At 39.2% G+C, this 18,566-nt stretch overlaps 1 pseudogene; it reads right to left on the bottom strand.

The window, feature by feature from the left end:
* Positions 1–16,133: 16,133 nt before the first annotated feature.
* On the bottom strand, positions 16,134–16,540 carry LOC148776595 (large ribosomal subunit protein eL33 pseudogene; annotated as a pseudogene).
* Positions 16,541–18,566: the final 2,026 nt, after the last annotated feature.

The raw sequence follows: 18,566 nt of genomic DNA, 5'->3' as shown, positions 1-18,566 counted from the left end.
TAACTTGCATAGATTGAGCCTACTGAAATAAGATTTTGTTCCAGGTATTCTAGGATAGAATACAAGATGATGCAAAAATTGTGTTTAAAGCTCTTAAAAAAAAAAGAAAATTACGACTGCTTTTTGCCACGTTTCTCTCCCCCACCTAAAAGTGATGAGTGCTGAACATGACCGGCATATTTTTAGGACTTTGGTATGTGGTACTGCAGAATACTGATTATCAGGACAGCAGTTTTAGTCACTTCACCACCACCAGCTAAAAGTTAGCTCTTAATTCTAAGTTGTCTTAAAATGCACATACACTTCTACATGTAAGAGCAAGATGAATTCAGGTTGTCTTGCTTGCTAATTTAAAATGCTACAGTGTAGCAAAGGATGAACATACTTTCAGCCCTTTAATTCGAAAATGTTTGAAGACCAAATAGCTACTCCTTCAACAATATTTATCAATGGATTAAGAACTGAAGTTTAAGATTTTACAGATTTCTCTGTTGGGGTTCTTGTCCTGCAGCTTTTTAAGTGACCGTCTGTATTTAGATTTGCAGATTTTAAACACTACTGTTAAAGTGATAAACCTGAGAGTATGTTGAATGTCCTTTTCTGGTTGCCTGCCTGCTCTTGTGTTCAGATAGTTAACACCTTAATTAGGCAGAGCTGGGTGTCATCAAAGTGCCAAATTTGGCATAGATAATAGTTATTTGATCTGTACCTATCTAAACCTCATGATATTTAAAGACTATTACCACAAAGAACTTGTGATAAAACTATTGAGGTATATTAAAAAGTTCTAAATCACCACTGTTACCTGTTGTAGAAAATAGTACTGACTTAGTCTAATCTATAACTGGTTAAAGTTTGATGGCTTGTCTATATTCAACTAGGTACGTATATAAAAATTAGAAAACACATACCTACTTGGATATGAATATTAAGTAGAACTTTTCCTTCTCCTATATAATTTGTAGCTCATCTTTTTTCTTTAATCCTTTCAGAACTTGTTGCTGCAGTTTGAATTTCTCAAATGTTTATATTTGGACACACGACTCAGAATACTTATTTAAACATCATTAGCTGTATATATTTTTAAAGTAGAATAAATAAGAAGGGGACTTGATATGCAAGTTTATACTAAAATTCCAACTGTGTGAAGATAACATTTAAAGATATTAACTTTGCTAATAATCTAAACATTCTTTTTATTAAAGAAGCATATGGTCTGGGGTTCACAGCTTTCATCCTGGCTTGATGATAATCAACTTTGAAAACACAGTGGACTGAAAAGCAATTAAAATTGCTTTAAATTTTAAATTGCTTTAAATTCTTTTAAAGATTTCCTTTAAATCTCTACTATCCAGTTTTGCTTCAGTTTGTAAATGTGTAACATTTATGGTTAAATGGGACAAAGCAGACCCTATTGACTATTGTTTTCAAAAATTAAATTGATATATAAATTATTTAAAGGGCGTTTTCATTTGCTTTTGAAAAGAAAAAGAAATTTGTCTAAATGACACATGTTGGTTCTGCAGAATTGTACCAATCAATTCTTGTAGAATAAAAAAGAAAATCTTTCAACAAACTGACTTCACTTACTTCTGTCAAGATTTAAGTCTTTTTAAAGCTCCTTATCAACTTAGGCCTTGGAGTGCAGTTTTGTAGCAAGAGAGTGATAATTTATTTCATATTTCATTGGAACATCTTAGGGACTGACCAACAAAGTAAGTTAAAGAAGAGGAATACAACCTGTAATCACCTCACTTTTTAACCTTTTTGGTTTTCTTACTGAAAATTGGGGGGAAAGGAAGTTTAGCCTTTAATTCCCTAAAAAGTTTCTTAGTTTTTAGGTAAGGTAACATTTGGTTGTATAATATCAAGTTTTCTCAATGTTGTTACCCCTTTATAATGTCATGGGGGACACTCTGGCTCCTAGGCACAAGTCTGCAAAAGCAGCAGATAAATAACAGTAATACAGGTTAACACCAGTGTTTTAACTTATGCTGACCCATTGCATCTTTGCAATATTCCTCTGAAGTAAGGATATTATTCCCATTTTATGGATGAGGAAATGGAGGTTAAGAAACCTGCCTGTATATCAGTAATTAGCAAAATATGAATATGAGCCATGGCACTGTGGTTCCAGACCCCTCTTTCTCAACCACTATGCGGTAGTACCTACAAATACAATGAAGAGTGGATCTCTAAAGGCTTAGCAGTATACCTCAGTAGTGGTTCAGTGCTTTGGTTTTGGAGTTACACCCAAGATGTAACTCCATGATTGGGTAATCTCACACAAATGATCTTGTTAACTCCATATATTTCTGTTTCTTCATTTGTTACTAAGGTTATTTCTACTGTAATGAGAATATAATGAGATATTTATTATAAAGCACTTAGGCTCTATGCCTATCATATACAAGTGCTTAATAAATAATAGCTGTGTTTTTGTCATTGGTACAACTTAATCTCTTGATCTTTCTTTAGTTCTTAAAGTTCTTACTGTAACCTAAGCTCATACGGCTCTTAAATAATATGTAACAAATACAGAAGTCCATCGTGTACATAATAATCTGCTAGGAGTTTCAGAAATGAGTAAGATAATCTGACCTCCAGGAATATAACAGTTGGGGGAGATGAGATAACTGTGTAAGGAACTAATGTTAAGTCATGAAGCAGAAAGAACTTGAGGTTTCTAAGATACCTACAGGGTGCTAAAGGAGCAAGAAGATACATAGATCAAAAGACTTACTCCCCATGGCATTTTGCTTTGTCCTCTTCCAGAGTGGGGAGGGAGCATGGTTGTCCAACTGGGCCAGCAGTTGAGTGAATTAATCTCTAAATCAGGGATGTCTATTTATTGGTACAGATCAAAAAATCTTTTGTTACTAGTAAAGGTGATCTTCTGAATAACTTCTCCATCTCGGTTGTTTCCAAATCCTGGAGGAAAATACAGGGATGTTATCCCTAAACCACAATATGCGCTATTTTTCAGTCTGCATTTCTCCATTTTATCCACAAGCTAGCGTTATTAGGATGCTTACGTTCCTTGCTGTAATCTAGAAATAACACAGGGTCTGGCATAATCTCTTTTTAGTGCTGTAATTACTAGTGACTACAACTGCCTTGTGGCTGAGCTGGTAAAGAATCTGCCTGCAATGCGGGAGACTTGGGTTCGATCCCTGGGTTGGGAAGATCGCATGGAGAAGGGAAAGGCTACCCACTGCAGTATTCTGGCCGGAGAATTCCATGGGGTCACAAAGACTGGGACACGACTTAGCGACTTTCACTCACTTCTACCTTAAAAAGAGAAGGGAACACAGGAATTTCAGAAATTGTGGTTCACAGAGTAAAACTGACCAGTAATCCACCATCCACTTTGATGTGTTTCAGTTTTTCTGTAGATTAATGTATACATTTTTAAAGAATTGGTATTGTGTATAACAAATTTTTAAAGGTTTTAAAAATTGTAAACAGTGTATTAAACATGTACAGCTTAAAGAGAAATAAAATTATAAAGCACATAATCAATAACCCATGCTCGGATTAAGAAATGTAGTATTGCCAATACCATAAAAAGCTCTGTGTATCCTTTCCTGACTATTTCTTCATTAGAGATAACCAGTGTTTCACTTGTAATGAAAATATTTTTTTCTTTTTACTAGTTATGTATGCTAGTTCTCAAACTTTAAAAAAATTTTCCAAGTAATTACAAACTCAGGTTTTTATTAGTAAATACAAAATCATGTGTTTGAATATTTTGTTAATATCAAATTGCTGTCAGCCTGCCTGAATGCTTGCCTTCTGTGCATGCTCACTCATGTGCTTCTCTCCTCATCAGCCAGTAACAGTGCAGTGTGGTCACTGGACCATACTTTGAGTAGTGCTGATGTCTGCATTCCTGAAAAATGTCTAAAAAATCAGGCAAAAGTAAACATTAATAAATAAAGTTTAATGGAATATTGAATTCTATTTAATAAATTAGATGTTACATATATTCCTTTGTGACTTTGTTTAGCAAAGTCACCCATGTTAATGCATATAGCTGTAGTTTCATTACTATGTAGTAGTCCATCGTATAAATATACCAAACTTATGGTCTTTTTCCAAGTCTATGCCCCAACCAGTAATGCTGAAGAAGCCAAAGTTGAACAGTTCTGTGAAGACCTACAAGACCTTTAGAACTAACACCCAAAAAAGATGTCCTTTTCATTATAGGGGACTGGAATGCAAAAGTAGGAAGTCAAGAAACACCTGGAGTAACAGGCAAATTTGGCCTTGGAGCACTAAATGAAGCAGGGCAAAGGCTAATAGAGTTTTGCCAAGAGAATGCACTGGTCACAGCAAACACCCTCTTCCAACAACACAAGAGAAGACTCTACACATGGACATCACCAGATGGTCAACACCAAAATCAGATTGATTATATTCTTTGCAGCCAAAGATGGAGACGCTGTATACAGTTAGCGAAAACAAGACCAGGAGCTGACTGTGGCTCAGATCATGAACACCTTATTGCCAAATTCAGACTTAAATTGCAGAAAGTAGGGAAAACCAGTAGACCATTCAGATATGACCTAAATCAAATCCCTTTTGATTATACAGTGGAAGTAAGAAATAGATTTAGGGGTCTAGATCTGATAGAATGCCTGATGAACTCTGGACGGAAATTCGTGACATTGTACAGGAGACAGGGACCAAGACAATCCCCATGGAAAAGAAATGCAAAAAAGCAAAATGGCTGTCTGAGGAGGCTTTATAAATAGCTGTGAAAAGAAGAGAAGCGAAAAACAAAGGAGGAAAGGAAAGATATAAGCATCTGAATGCAGAGTTCCAAAGAATAGCAAGGAGAGATAAGAAAGCCTTCCTCAGTGATCAATGCAAAGAAATAGAGGAAAACAACAGAATAGGAAAAACGAGATCGTTTCAAGAAAATTAGAGATATCAAGGGAACATTTCATGCAAAGATGGGCTCGATAAAGGACAGGAATGGTATGGACCTAACAGAAGCAGAAGATATTAAGAAGAGGTGGCAAGAATACACAGAAGAACTGTACAAAAAAGATCTTCACGACAATGATAATCACGATGGCGTGATCACTCACCTGGAACCAGACATCTTGGAATGTGAAGTCAAGTGGGCCTTAGAGAGCATCACGACGAACAAAGCTAGTGGAGGTGATGGAATTCCAATTGAGCTATTTCAAATCCTGAAAGATGATGCTGTGAAAGTGCTGCACTCAATATGCCAGCAAATTTGGAAAACTCAGCAGTGGCCACAGGACTGGAAAAGGTCAGTCTTCATTCCAATCCCAAAGAAAGGCAATGCCAAAGAATGCTCAAACTAGTGCACAATTGCACTCATCTCACACTTTAGTAAAGTCATGCTCAAAATTCTCCAAGCTAGGCTTCAGCAATATGTGAATCGTGAACTTCCAGATGTTCAAGCAGGTTTTAGAAAAGGCAGAGGCACCAGAGATCAAATTGCCAACATCCGCTGGATCATGGAAAAAGCAAGAGAGTTCCAGAAAAACATCTATTTCTGCTTCATTGACTATGCCAAAGCCTTTGACTGTGTGGATCACAATAAACTGTGGAACATTCTGAAAGAGATGGGAATACTAGACCACCTGACCTGCCTCTTGAGAAACCTGTATGCAGGTCAGGAAGCAACAGTTAGAACTGGATATGGAACAACAGACTGGTTCCAAATAGGAAAAAGAGTACATCAAGGCTGTATACTGTCACCCTGCTTATTTAACTTCTATGCAGAGCACATCATGAGGAACGCTGGGCTGGAAGAAGCACAAGCTGGAATCAAGATTGCCGGGAGAAATATTAATAACCTCAGATATGCAGATGACACCACCCTTATGGCAGAAAGTGAAGAGGAACTCAAAGGCCTCTTGATGAAAGTGAAAGAGGAGAGTGAAAAGGTTGGCTTGAAGCTCAACATTCAGAAAACAAAGATCATGGCATCTGGTCCCATCACTTCATGGGAAATAGATGGGGAAACAGTGGAAACAGTGTCAGACTTTATTTTTTTGGGCTCCAAAATCACTGCGGATGCTGATTGCAGTCATGAAATTAAAAGACGCTTACTCCTTGGAAGGAAAGTTATGACCAGCCTAGATAGCATATTAAAAAGCAGAGACATTACTTTGCCAACCAAGGTCCATCTAGTCAAGGCTATGGTTTTTCCAGTGGTCATTATGGATGTTAGGGTTGGACTGTGAAGAAAGCTGATCGCCGAAGAATCGATGCTTTTGAACTGTGGTGCTGGAGAAGACTCTTGAGAGTCCCTTGGACTGCAAGGAGATCCAACCAGTCCATTCTAGAGGAGATCAATCTTGGGTGTTCATTGGAAGGACTGATGCTAAAGCTGAAACTCCAATACTTGGCCACCTCATGTGACGAGTTGACTCACTGGAAAAGAGTCTGATGCTGGGAGGGATTGGGGGCGGGGAGGAGAAGGGGACGACCGAGAATGAGATGGCTGGATGGCATCACCGACTCTATGGACATGAGTTTGAGTGAACTCCGGGAGTTGGTGATGGACAGGGAGGCCTGGCGTGCTGTGATTCATGGGGTCGCAAAGAGTCGGACCTGACTGAGCGACTGAACTGAACTGATGGTTTTTTTCTACTATGATGGCATTTGAATTGTTCCTAGATTTTTGCTGTTCTATAGCCACTGTTGCACTCATCTCACATGCTAGTAAAGTCATGCTCAAAATTCTCCAAGCCAGGCTTCAGCAATATGTGAACTGTGAACTCCCAGATGTTCAAGCTGGTTTTAGAAAAGGTAGAGGAACCAGAGATCAAATTGCCAACATCTGCTGGATCATCGAAAAAGCAAGAGAGTTCCAGAAAAACACCTATTTCTGCTTCATTGACTATGCCAAAGCCTTTGACTGTGTGGATCACAACAAACTGTTAAAAATTTTGAAAGAGATGGGAATACCAGACCACCTGACCTGCCTCTTTAGAAACCTGTATGCAGGTCAGGAAGCAACAGTTAGAACTGGATATGGAACAGCAGACTGGTTCCAAGTAGGAAAAGGAGTACGTCAAGGCTGTATATTGTCACCCTGCTTATTTAACTTATATGCAGAGTACATCATGAGGAACACTGGCCTGGAAGAAGCACAGGCTGGGATAAAGACTGCTGGGAGAAATATTAATAACCTCAGATATGCAGATGACGCCACCCTTATGGCAAAAAGTGAAGAGGTACTAAAAAGCCTCTTGATGAAAGTGAAAGAGGAGAGTAAAAAAATTGACTTGAAGCTCAACATTCAGAAAACAAAGATCATGGCATCTGGTCCCGTCACTTCATGGGAAATAGCTGGGGAAACAGTGGAAATAGTGTCAGACTTTATTTTTTTGGGCTGCAAAATCACCGCAGTAGGTGATTGCAGCCGTGAAATGAAAAGACGTTTACTCCTTGGAAGAAAGTTATGACCAACCTAGATAGCATATTAAAAAGCAGAGACATTGCTTTGCCAACCAAGGTCCGTCTAGTCAAGGCTATGGTTTTTCCAGTGGTCATGTATGGATGTGAGAGTTGGACTATGAAGAAGGCTGATTGCCGAAGAATTGATGCTTTTGAACTGTGGTGTTGGAGAAGACTCTTGAGAGTCCCTTGGACTGCCAGGAGATCCAACCAGTCCATCCTAAAGATCAGTCCTGGGTGTTCATTGGAAGGACTGATACTAAAGCTGAAACTCTAGTACTTTGGCCACCTCATGTGAAGAGTGGACTCACTGGAAAAGAGTCTGTTGCTGGGAGGGATTGGGGGCAGGAGGAGAAGGGGACGGCAGAGAATGAGATGGCTGGATGGTATCAGCGACTTGATGGAGGTGAGTCTGAGTGAACTCCGGGTGTTGGTGATGGACAGGGAGGCCTGACGTGCTGTGATTCATGGGGTCGCAAAGAGTCGGACACAACTGAGCGACTGAACTGAATTGAAAGCCATGGAGAAGGAAATGGCAACCCACTCCAGTGTTCTTGCCTGGAGAATCCCATGGACGGGGGAGCCTGGTGGGCTGCCGCCTATGGGGTTGCACAAAGTCGGACATGACTGAAGCGACTTAGCAGCAGCAGCATGAACATTTTTGTATATTATGTCCTGTTTGCACATTTGTATCATCCCTTGAGAATACCAGGGCTTCCTTGATAGCTCAGTTGGTAAAGAATGCACCTGGTATGCAGGAGACCCCGGTTTGATCCCTGGGTTGGGAAGATTCCCTGGAGAAGGGAAAGGCTACCCGCTCCAATATTCTGGCCTGGAGAATCCCATGGACTATAGAGTCCATGGGGTCGCAAAGAGTTGGACACGACTAAGTGACTGTTGAGAATATGTCTAGGAGTGGAACGTCTGCTTAGAGAGTATGTGTGTCTTCATCTTCACTAGGTGAAACCTAACTTTTTAAAGCAATAATATCAATTATTGCTTTCACCAGTAACAATGGAAGTTCCACATTTGTGCTGTTAGACTTTTAAAACTTTAGAAAGTCTTCTGGGTTTGTAATGTAAAATCAACACTTAAGAATTAGAGAGGAGCTTCCCTGGCACTCCAGTGGCTGAGACTCCATGCTCCAAATGCAGGGGCCTAGGTTCAATCCCTGGTCAGCAAACCAGATCCCACATGCTGCAGCTAAGACCTGGTGCAGCCAAAGAAAGAATGAATTTGAGAAACAATGATTTGAAGAATAAAACCCACCTGTAAGTCTGTTATCCACTTTGATATTTTTTCAGTTATTTTTCTAGATATATGTGTATATTTTTAAAGAAACTGATGTCAAACCTCATTGTTGCTTCATATTTCTATGAGGTTATTTTTTCCCTCAGATTTGTCTACCACATGGATTTCCTCTTTCGTGAAGGCCTTGTTCGGATATTTTGCCCATTAAAAAAATTGAATGTCTTGATTAACGGGATTCCTTTATATATTCAGGAGGTTAATCTTTTGGTTATAACTATTTCAAATATCTTCTCACAGTTTGTGTTTATCTTTCTGCTTCTAGTGAAATACATCAGTCTTTTCCCATCTTGTTTGGTGTCTTAATGTGTTGTTAAATACTTCTCTATCCTGAGGTCATGAATATCTTCTGTACTATGTTCTAAAATATGATAGTTTTGTCTTCTACTTGCATTGAGTTTTGTGTTTGGGATAAGGTCGGGGTACAGGTTCGTTCCCCCACCCCTTAAAAACCCATCTCTTTGTTGATTTGCCATGCCAAATCTTTCATCTGTTAAGTGCCCATATTTATCTGAGTCTATTTCTGGGCTCTGTTTTATTCCATTAACATTTTGTTCATACACCGGTAACATCCTATCTTAATTACTAAAGCTTTAACAGTTCTTGATATTGGTAAAACAAACGTTTCTACCTTGTTCTTTAAGATTTTGGCTGTAATCTGGTCTTTACTTTTAAAGTTCAGAGTTGCACAAATTTCAAAAGAAAAGTTTCAAAACAAAATAAATCTGTTAGAATTTTCATTAAAAATTGTATATAGTACATTTTCCTTTGAATGAACCTCTTTGCTTTGTTATTGTCTTTAGAGCTTTTGATAAAGATTTGTAATCTTCTTCATAGATGAGTTCCGTATATTTTTGTTAAGTTAATCTTGTTTTCTTTATATTTTTTCATGCTGTTATAATCCTTAAATTGCTTATTTTTCATTTGTTGCTGATACGTGCAAATAGAACTTTTAGACTGATTCTTCTATTCAGCACTTTGCTAAATTCTTTTGTCAATTCTCATAATTTGTATATTCTTTTGGACTGTTTTGTATATAATTGTATCATCTGCAAGTCAGGACAGATTTGTCTTCCCATTTTTCACACCTGTCTTTTCTTTGTTTTCCTTGTCTAATTACATTTGCAGAGACCTCCACTACAATGCTGAATAGAAGTCATTTCAGACATTCTTACTTTGTTTCTGTTCTCCAGGAATGCTTTCAGGGTATCCATAGACAGGTTATGGTATTTTCACTAAATTGGGGAATTTCCCTTCTATCCTTAGTTTGTAAAGAATTCTTTAATTATCTAAATGCTGTTGAATTTTATCAAAACCTTTTACCTGAATTTACTGAGGAAAATGACTGTTCACCACCTTTATTCTCTTCATTCTTTCAGTGGTCAGAGAATTGCTTTCTTAGTATTAAACCAGCCTTCTTCTGAAGTAAAACAAGTCTAGTCGTGATGTGATGTTAGTTTTTGCTAACTGGATTTGGTTTATCAAGAGTACATATCCATATACAATAAAGGGTGGCTTTCTTTTCCTAGTTTCTGGAGGAGCTTCTGGAAGATTTACAATCAGTTCAGTTCAGTTCAGTTGCTCAGTCATGTCCAACTCTCGTGACCCCATGAATCACAGCACGCCAGGCCTCCCTGTCCATCACCAACTCCCGGAATTCACTCAAACTCATGTCCACAGAGTCGGTGATGCCATCCAGCCATCTCATTCTCTGTCATCCCCTTCTCCTCTCGCCCCCAACCTTTCCCAGCATCAGAGTCTTTTCCAGTGAGTCAACTCGTCGCATGAGGTGGCCAAAGTATTGCAGTTTCAGCTTTCGCATCAGTCCTTCCAATGAACACCCAGGGTTACTCTTCCTTAAATGTTTTATTACAAATTTAAGGTGAAGTGTGTTTGGCTGGAGTCTGGTGCTGTTTTTGTGGGATGCTGATTTCATTATTTTTTAATTAGTAAGACTGTTTCTATTAATATGTAATACTGATAAATGTAATATTCCTGAAAGTCTGTCCATTTCATCTACATTTTCAAATTTATTAGCACAATATTATTTCTTCCTTTTTTAATTTTATGCCAAATGTATACTGATGTCCTGCTTTTCATTCCTAATACTGCTATAAGTCGTATACAAATTTATACCACTGTGTGGTACATAAGATATTTGTATCTTCTTTCTTTTTCACTTGACCAGTCCTGCCAGAGGCTTATCACTTTTACTGTTTTTTATTAATCTAAAGAGCCAATATTTTTTTCCCTTTTTATTGGAATATAATTGATATACAGCACCATATACATTTAAGGTGTACAGCAGAATGATTTGACTTACATACATCGTGAAATGATTACCACAATAATTCAGTGAACATCCATCATCTCATATAGATATATAATAAAAATTTATAATAATAATAAAATATACAATAAATTATAAATTTATTACTAATATAATAAAATATATAATAAAATTTTTTAAAAATTTTGTGATTTTGTGTTAACTCATGAGTTAACAATTCTCTTAGCAACTTTCATGTATAATAGACAGCAATGTTAATTATATTGATCATGTACTTTACATCCTCAGTGCTTATTTTTCTTATAACTGGTCGTTTAGGCCTTTTGCCCACCTTCATTCAGTTCCCCCTTGCCCCCAAGAACGACATCTCTGCCTCTGGTAACCACGGACCCTGCCTCTGGTAACCAGGGATCCATTTCTTTTTCTCTGCAGTGGTTTGCTGGCTGTCCTCCAGCACTGTGCCCAACCCTGGCATACAACACAGTGACTCAGTGTTTCCGTACGTTGTAAAATGGCTCTGATGATGAGCCTCGCTGCCCTCTCTCACCATACAAACATGTTCTGTTATTGAGTGTATTCCCCACACTGTACACCTCAGCTCAGTGGCTCACTTATTTGTATGGAGATTTGTAGCCCATAATCTCTCTCACCTGTTTCATCATCCCTCCGCCCCTTCCCCTCTGACAGCCACCTGTTTATTACCTGTGTTTATGCCTGTTTCTGTTTTGTTTGCTCACTTGTTTTTTGGACTCCAATGTAAGTGCAATATGGTATTCGCCTTTTTCTGTTTGACTGACTTCTTTATCCCATCTTCCAGTTGGTGCAAATGGCAAGATTTCATTCTTTCTAATGGCTGAGTAATATTCCATTGTATGTATACAAGAGCCACTATTTCCATTGTTTTCCTTGGTATACATTTAATGTCTGTTTCATTGATTTCAGCTTTTTATGATTTTCTTGTTTTCTAGGTTGAGTTCAGGAAATATTAATAGTAAAGCCTCTTTTGCCATGGGGTGGCTACCAATCTAGAGAAATAAGTTGAGAAGCAGAGTTGTATTTTCATCAACAAGAGTTGGAAAGACAAAGGTTGGGTTTGGTCTCCACCAAAAGTGGTGAGACCCCCGTTGCTCTAGACTGGAGCCCAAGGGCACTACCCTGGAGTGAGGGTACAAATGTCCTGAATTTGACAAGGTAAATTCTCTCATGTCTGAAGGTATTTATTGTTTCCTCATGCTTCATCTTAAGTGGAAACATTGGTCCAAATGACCTGTTTTTTCTATTTCCTACTTGTAGAAGTTCAAGGTTACAACTGAGTCATGAATAAGATATACAGTCTCCGTGCTTTCATTCTCTATTCTACATCACCCTTGGGTGACTCGAGGAGTTCCAGATGATAACATCCTTTGACCAGTGACTCATTTATTCATTAAACAAATATGTATTTAGTGCCAAGTATGCTCTGTCCATCCTTTTTTCTAATAATAGGGATTCAGTGATAAATAAGAACCTAGTGTTTTGTTTTAAGAAACAAAGTTTTTACATGAGGGTTTTTATAAGTCACTTTTTATATGAGATTTTTTTTTTAACCTGAGGTGAACCACTTAAAATTATTTGCAAGGTTTAACATATCTTTAGTCTACTAAAGAGAGTTTATAGTGTTTATCACATTCTCGGAGTTCATGATTTACAAAGTTGTATTAAAAATCTGCTCTATAAGACTAATTTTACCTTTTTTATGTTAGTGCAAAGGTTTAAATTCCACGACTAATTTGTTATTTATTCTGCATGGTGGGAATTGCAGAGCTGGATGTTGACTGACTTTAAATAAAGCTTTCTGTTATTTAATAGATGTTTGACTACCTACTGTGTGCTTGGCAGTGAGGATACTGAAGTAAATACGATAGTTTATACCTTCAGGGCACATGGACAAAGACCCCAAGCAGAAAACTATAAATCTTACCTAAAAACAATAGTTCTCAAATATTGCTGGTATAAGAATCACCTAGTCAACTTGTAAAAAAAAATCTTTCTCAGGTTCATTCCCATGACTGTAAGACTTTGATTCAATACACCTGGACTGAATCTTGGACACCTCCCCAGAATGCTGATGCTAGTGTTTTTAAACCACATTTTGAGAAGTAGTAACAGTAAACAAACAAACAAAAAAAAAAGGGAAAGTGCTGCATTCAGTATGCCAGCAAATTTGGAAAACTCAGCAGTGGCCACAGGACTGGAAAAGGTCAGTATTCATTCCAGTCCCAAAGAAGGGCAATGCCAAAGAATGCTCAAACTACCGCACAATTGCACTCATCTCACACGTTAGTAAAGTAATGCTCAAAATTCTCCAAGCCAGGCTTCGAAAGTATGTGAAGTGTGAACTTCTAGATGTTCAACCTGGATTTAGAAAAGGCAGAGGAACCAGAGATAAAATTGCCAACATCTGCTGAATCATCAAAAAAGCAAGAGAGTGTCAGAAAAATATCTACTTCTGCCTTATTGACTATGCCAAAGCCTTTGATTGTGTGGACCACAACAAAATCTGGAAAATTCTTCAAGAGACGGGAATACCAGAACACCTGACCTGCCTCTTGAGAAATCTGTGTGCAGGTCAGGAAGCAACAGTTAGAACTGGACATGGAACAACAGACTGGTTCCAGATAGAGAACGGAGTATGTCAAGGCTGTATATTTTCACCCTGCTTATTTAACTTATATGCATAGTACATCATGGGAAATGCTGGGCTGGATGAAGCACAAGCTGGAATCAAGATTACTGGGAGAAATATCAATAACCTCAGATATGCAGATGACACCACCCTTATGGCAGAAAGTGAAAAAGAACTAAAGAGCCTCTTGATGAAAGTGAAAGAGGAGAGTGAAAAAGTTGGCTTAAAACTCAACATTCAGAAAACTAACCATGGCATCTGGTCCCATCACTTCATGGCAGATAGATGGGGAAACAATGGAAACAGTGAGAGACTATTTTCTTGGGCTCCAACATCACTGCAGATGGTGACTGCAGCCATGAAATTAAAAGACGCTTGCTCCTGGGAAGAAAAGTTATGACCAACCTAGACAGCATGTTAAAAAGCAGAGACATTACTTTGCCAACAAAGGTCTGTCTAGTCAAAGCTGTGGTTTTTCCAGTAGTCACGTATGGATGTGAGAGTTGGACTATAAAGACAGCTGAGCACCGAAGAATTGATGCTTTTGAACTGTGGTGTTGGAGAAGACTCTTGAGAGTCCCTTGGACTGCAAGGAGTTCCAACCAGTCCATCCTAAAGGAAATCAGTCCTGAATATTCATTGGAAGGACTTATGCTGAAGCTGAAACTCCAATACTTTGACCACCTGATGCGAAGAACTGACTCATTTGAAAAGACCCTGATGCTGGGAATGATTGAAGGTGGGAGGAGAAGGGGACGACAGAGGATGAGATGGTTGGATGGCATCACCGACTCAATGGACGTGAGTTTGAGTGAACTCCAGGAGTTGGTGATGGACAGGGAGGCCTGGCATGCTGCAGTCCATGGGGTCACAAAGAGTCGGACACGACTGAGCAACTGAACAGTAAACACTTTAGTAATACTATATGCCTGCTGCACTGTGTTCTACATTCAGTATAATTGTGTTCCTCTCAACACTGCTCTTTCCCACTTCACAGATTAAGAAACTGACACACAATGATTAAACTGACTTGCCAGAGGTCACACAGTTAGTGCTAGAACCAGGGTTCAAATGCAGATATCTGCAGGGGCAGGCCTGTTTCTCCCTGTATATATGTAACCTGCCAGTCATGCAAAGATAAGTGATGAGCTGACCTTGACCCTCAGTGGGCTCTCTCAGCTCCAGAATCTCCCTGTAGAGTTTTGGCTAGTCCACTGGTGTGCTGTACACCTCACATGAGCCACAATTTCAGGCTAACAGCTGTGAGCTTTCCCTATTTATGTCCTCCTAAGTGTGCAGTTTTATGACAGCACACCAGGTATGGGCTTGACTGAGAGCAGTATTTGGGCTCCTGGCTTTTCTTGTTGGCCTTACAGCGGTAATGCTGTTGCCCCAACAAAGCTGAGGCGTGTACGAGGATTGGGAGATGAAAACAGTTAGTTCCTGGCAAGAATGCCGCAGATTCCAACTCAGAATTCAGCAGGAGTTTTCAAAGTGAATAAATGATTATCAACCTGTTTGCGTTTGTTCAATTTCCAGAGCCCTTGTGTGATAGTTTTTGACTGTTTCGTCCAGTTTACATTTGTTTTGAGAGGAGAGAATTTGATGGTATCTTCGGAATCACTGGAAGTCCCTCCTATCCATTTTGTCAGGTCTGGGAGTTGATTTTACCCCACATACACTGCCTGTTATTGTTTGATGGATTCTGGCAGAAGACACAAAACTCCTGGATCAGAAAAAATGTTTTGTTGCTCATGACACAGCAAGCAGCCCTACTTTCAGCGTATTTGCAGTGATTCCTCTTGCTCAGAAGCCCCCTGGGAGTGGCATGAGGCCCAAGTTGATGCTACACATGCAGAGGGTCTGTGTCACATCTGAGGAACACTGAGCTTAAGGAATCCACCACTCTTAGAGCAAGCAGTAAGCCCGCTTGTTCTCTGTGGAGGACGACTGTGCTTCATATCTCATGGTTACCCACTGTAAATGCTGCCCTGAGAAATGGCTCAGGTAAATGGTAGCCAGGATCTTGCACATACTCATTAAGACAGAGAGGAACATAAGAGATGCATGGACAACTGTCTCTCCCAGTGTATTTCACCTAGTTTATAGGAACAAAATTGTTAATATCTTTCACATTTTAAATGTCTTAGGACCTGTGGTGATATTTCCTTTTTATTTCTAATACTGTTATTTGTATCTTGTTTTTTTTTTTTCCTTCTTAGTTTTACCAGTGGTTTATTAATTTTATTAATCTTTTTCAAAGAACCACGTTTTACTCTTGTTGGTTCTCTGTTATTTTTTCCTGTTTCTTTAATTTTTGGCCTTATTTTTGTTTTTTCTTTTCATTTGGATTTCATTCCCTGGGTTTTTTTCTTCCCTGATTTTTTTTTAACCACACTTTTATTGATTTACTTTTCAATAAGCTTAAATCCTTGAAGAGTACAGCATCACACGGATTCTGTGTCCAATGGCCTTTGTAAGAAGGTTGCTTTGGAATTTGGCAGGAGCCATGCCACTCTTTCCACGAGCATGAGTTATCTTTTCCCAGATTACTCTGGTTTTATTAGGTTTTCCTCCAGGCATCACTGTGTGTGTTCTTTGTACACATAAGCACATCTCTTGCCTAGATAGAATTCAGTTCATTTCGAGCACATACACCTTCAATTTTCAAGAGAGTTGTGTGTTCCCTCTGGCTCTGTAGACCCTGCTTATAGCCAACAAAGATGGCCTTGGACCACAGCCTGCCAGACATATTTGTCGTTTTAAAAGTCCTGTTCCCAGCGGGCCTCCACAGGGTCCAAGATGGCGGGAAGAGAAGGGCGTGCTCCCTGATTGCAAGTGACTCCCTGCTTTGTTTTCTGACGTGTTTAGGAACAGAAATTCCTCTCGTATTTTAGCTGTATCCTGCAAGTTTTGATATTTATTATTTTTAGTAATATTCAAATCAAAATATTTGATGATTCATGTGATGTTTTGATCCATGGTATATTTTGAAGGCTGCCTTTTAATTTCCAAACATACAGGAGCTTTTCTTGTTTTTCTTTTTGCCTTTGTCTTCCAGATTAGTGGTTAGTGTAGATAATCATTTTTTTTCAATCTTTTGATTTGTTTTGATTTTGCTTTGTGGAGACTTTCTCAGTGGCCAAAAATATGATCTGATTTTGTTAATGTTCTGTATGTATCTGAAAAGAATATTCTAAAATTGCATCAAGTGCCATAATCTATATATGTCAGTGAGGTCAAGTTCATTAATCACGTACAAATCATTTATGACCTTACTGACTGAGGTGAGTCTGCTGGACATACCTAAGATATCCAGGGAAATGGTAGAGTAAGCGAAAAGGACAGTGGATCAACACCCTGAAAACACCAGCAAGGAATGCCAAGGGTTTCAAGGGTGTGAAGCCACAGGAAAAACATCCTACGTGTCAGAGAAGCCATCTCTTTACTGACTTAATTAGCACTCGTCCCCACTTTACTCTGCTTTCTTCCATTCATTCATTCATTCTTTTCAGTGAGCAGATCTGAAATTGTAAACAGCGCCCCTTGTCTGTCTCCTGCTCTAGACTGCAAAAGCTCCATGAGGACTGGCACAATGTCTGTCTTGTTCACATTGTATCCCTAGTGCCTGGCACATAGAAGACACTAAATATTCATACTTGTGGCATAAGAGATAAGTGGATTTTCTTGAAACCTGTACTGGATAATTTGAGAAGAAAACTTACACTTATAACCAATTTGAAATTTTAGTACAGCATGTGAATATTTATGAAGAACAATGCAAAATTTGGAGCAACTGGTGGCTCAGAGGTTAAAGCGTCTGCCTCCAATGTGGGAGACCCCAGTTCTATCCCTGGGTCGGGAAGATTCCCTGGAGAAGGAAATGGTAACCCACTCCAGTATTCTTGCCTAGAGAATCCCATGGACGGAGACTCCTGGTGTGGTAGGCTACAGTCCATGGGGTTGCAAAGAGTTGGACATGACTGAGCAACTTCACTCACTCAAACCTAAAATGAGACAATTCAATTTGCCCTTGACATGAGTTACTTTGGGTTCATTTATGCGTGTAATGTGGGTGGTGAATGGGGAAGTAAATATTTATCACCTTTGTCATTAATGGTATTTCAATGAAAAGGTTTGGAAAGTGGTGATTTGAAGGGCTGCCAGAAGAAGAGGAACAGGCAGAAAAAAAGAATTTTAACAAGTTGGATGAGCATGAAGTCTCCCTGGGTTATTAATATCAAGGAAATTGAGTATCTGGAGGAGACAGAGTCAAGTTTGTCAGCTGCCAAAGGGAGATTGCCAGAGAAAATGAAGGCGACAAAAGTACCAGGGTTAGGAACAGGGAGGCCACTATTTATTTACCTGAAAGGTTTAAAGAGGGTGGAGGAAAAACCAGCTGTTGGTGGATAATGAATTGTGTTCCGTTCAGTTCAGTTTGGTCACTCAGTCGTGTCCGACTCTCTGCGACCCCATGAATCACAGCACGCCAGGCCTCCCTGTCCATCACCAACTCCGGGAGTTCACTCAAACTCATGTCCACAGAGTCGGTGATGCCATCCAGCCATCTCATTCTCTGTCGTCCCCTTCTCCTCCCGCCACCAACCTTTCCCAGCATCAGAGTCTTTTCCAGTGAGTCAACTCGTTGCATAGGTGGCCAGAGTATTGCAGTTTCAGCTTTAGCATCAGTTCTTCCAATGAACACCCAGGATCGATCTCCTTTAGAATGGACTGGTTGGATCTCCTTGCAGTACAAGGAACTCTCAAGAGTCTTCTCCAACACCACAGTTCAAAAGCATCAATTCTTCGGCGATCAGCTTTCTTCACAGTCCAACTCTCACATCCATACATGACCAT

The sequence above is a fragment of the Moschus berezovskii genome, chromosome 9 (genome assembly GCF_049115385.1).
Source record: "Moschus berezovskii isolate FMDL1 chromosome 9, NW_MosBer_1.0, whole genome shotgun sequence".
In the NCBI taxonomy this organism is placed as follows: Eukaryota; Metazoa; Chordata; class Mammalia; order Artiodactyla; family Moschidae; genus Moschus; species Moschus berezovskii.
The sequence above is the reverse complement of the archived record's forward strand: the minus strand, read 5'-3'. Positions and strand labels throughout refer to the sequence as shown.